The 2,500-nt window shown below is 47.2% G+C and overlaps 1 protein-coding gene and 1 long non-coding RNA gene across 3 annotated transcripts in view; both read left to right on the plus strand.

Annotated features, from left to right (window-relative positions):
• The window catches only part of SSH2 (slingshot protein phosphatase 2), a 471,054-nt gene that overhangs the window by 373,839 nt on the left and 94,715 nt on the right, over positions 1–2,500 (plus strand). The gene's annotated exons all lie outside the window — the stretch shown is intronic.
• Positions 1–2,500, plus strand: part of LOC310632899 — a 339,863-nt gene that overhangs the window by 143,364 nt on the left and 193,999 nt on the right. The window lies entirely within an intron of this gene.

Raw genomic sequence — 2,500 nt, forward strand, 5'->3', positions numbered from 1 at the left:
ATAATAATAATAATTAGTAGTAGTAGTAGTAGTAGTAAGAACTCGATGTTGTTGTTGTTAGCTGCGAAGTCGTGTCCGACCCATCGCGACCCCATGGACAACGTTCCTCCAGGCCTTCCTGTCCTCCACCATCTTCTGGAGTCCATCTAAGCTCAGGCCTCCTGCTTCAGTGACTCCATCCAGCCACCTCCTTCTCTGTCGTCCCCTTCTTCTCTTGCCCTCCACCTTTCCCAGCATGAGGCTCTTCTCCAGTGAGTCCTTCCTTCTCGTTAGGTGGCCAAAGGATTTGAGTTTCCGCTTCAGGATCTGGCCTTCTAAAGAGCAGTCAGAACTCGATAGGTAGACAAAAATGCCAAATCCAATCTGAACATCTGGCTGAGTGTGATTAATAACAACAATGACAACAACAAAGTTGGAAGGGACCTTGGAGGTCATCTAGTCCAACCCCCTGCTCAGGCAGGAAACCCTACACCATTTCAGGCAAACGGCTGTCCAGTCTCTTCTTAAAAACTTCCAGGGTTGGAGCATTCACCACTTCTGGAGTCCAGGAGTTCCACTGGTTAATTGTTCTCACTGTCAGGAAATTTCTCCTTAGTTCCAGGTTGCTTCTCTCCTTGATGATTTTCCATCCGTTGCTTCTTCTCCTGCTTTCAGGCGCTTTGGAGGACAGCTTGACTCCCTCTTTTTGGGGGCAGCCCCTGAGATACTGGAAGGCTGCTATCCTGTCCCCCCTCCTCCTCCTCTTCATTAAACGAGACAGACCCAATTCCAGCAACCGTTCCTGATATGTTTTAGCCTCCAGCCCGCTGATCAGATTATTTAAAAAACAGATTATCTTTCCAGGCTGAGGGAGCAGGGAAGGAAAAAAAAGGTAGGCCAAATATTTCCCTGGGAAGAAACTGTTATCTGCAAATCAGAGGAAGAAACCCACCCCACCCCCCAGCCCCCCACTCAGCTAATCTTCTGCAGGCCAGTTTTTCCTGGGGATTTCTCTCTTTCCAGACCTCGCCATTCCCAGCTTTGCAACAGGAAATTCAGTCCAGAGGTCAGCCGGCCCGTCGGCCCCAGACAGCCCTTTCCCATCGAGAAAATATTTGAAATATGCCCAAAGCGGTTATCTTCTGAACACCACAAACATCACAGACACACGCTTTTCAGATTCTGCCCGGCAAAATCTTGGCACGGAGCGGCAAAATAACAGCTTCCTTCCTCTGTTTCTCCGTCTTCGTCTTCTTCGTGGTGTCAGGAAAATAGTGTCAGTGGTGCAAAAAAAGAAAAAGGAAAAAAAAGGTGTGATTGACGTTGTTATCCGTTCTGTCTCTCCCTTACACACACACACACACACACACACACACACACAGACACAAACACAGACACAAACACAGAAGCCAAGCACACCAGCTAGCATTAAGGTCATCGGTGCAGGGGGGAAAAATACATATAATATATATTTTGTTTGATGAATAGGAGTTTGAGGTTCTGCCTGCAGATATCCAAGCTGTGGCCGAGGACATAATTCACAAGATAATCCCTCCCTTTGCAAAAGGCCTGGGTTCAATTCCCGGCATCTCCCCTAAAAATAAATAAAAGCCTTGTGTTGATGTTCAAAAATCAAGAGACTGGATGATAGGGAAGCCTCCAGGCCAGCGCTGAGTAAGTTTGGAGACTAAAACATACAAAGAACGGTTGCTGGAATTGGGAATGTCCAGTTTAATGAAGAGAAGGACGAGGGGGGACAGGATAGCAGCGTTCCAGTATCTCAGGGGCTGCCCCAAAGAAGAGGGAGTCAAGCTATTCTCCAAAGCACCAGAAGGCAGGATGAAAAGGAACGGATGGAAACCAACCCAGGAGAGAAGCAACCTGGAATTCAGGAGAAACTTCCTGGCAGTGAGGACAATTAACCAGTGGAACAGCTGGCCACCAGAAAGATGTGGGTGCTCCGTCCCTGGAGATTTTTAAGAAGGGATTGGACAACCATTGGACTGGGATGGTATAAGGCAGGGGTAGGCAACCTCGGCTCTCTTATGACTCCTGGACTTCAACTCCCAGAATTCCTGAGCCAGCCATGCTGAGGGGAAAGGGAGAGGTTTCCATGCTGAGCCATGCTGGCTCAGGAATTCTGGGAGTTAAAGTCCAGGAGTCATAAAAGAGCCAAGGTTGCCTACCCCTGGTATAGGGTTTCCTGCCTGAGCAGGGGGGTTGGACTAGAGGACCTCCAAGGTCCCTTCCAACTCTGTTATTCTGATAATAATAATAATAATAATAATAATAATAATAATAATAATAATAATAATAAGAAGAAGAAGAAGAAGAAGAAGAAGAAGAAGAAGAAGAAGAAGAAGAAGAAGAAGAAGAAGAAGAAGAAGATGAAAGGGACCTTGGAGGTCATCTAGTCCAACCCCCTGCTCAGGCAGGAAAGCCTATACCATTTCAGACAAGTACCTGTCCAGTCTCTTCTTAAAAACTTCCAGTGTTGGAGCATTCACCACCTCTGGAGGCA

Source organism: Vipera ursinii, assembly GCF_947247035.1.
Source record: "Vipera ursinii genome assembly, chromosome: 1".
Classification (NCBI taxonomy): Eukaryota; Metazoa; Chordata; class Lepidosauria; order Squamata; family Viperidae; genus Vipera; species Vipera ursinii.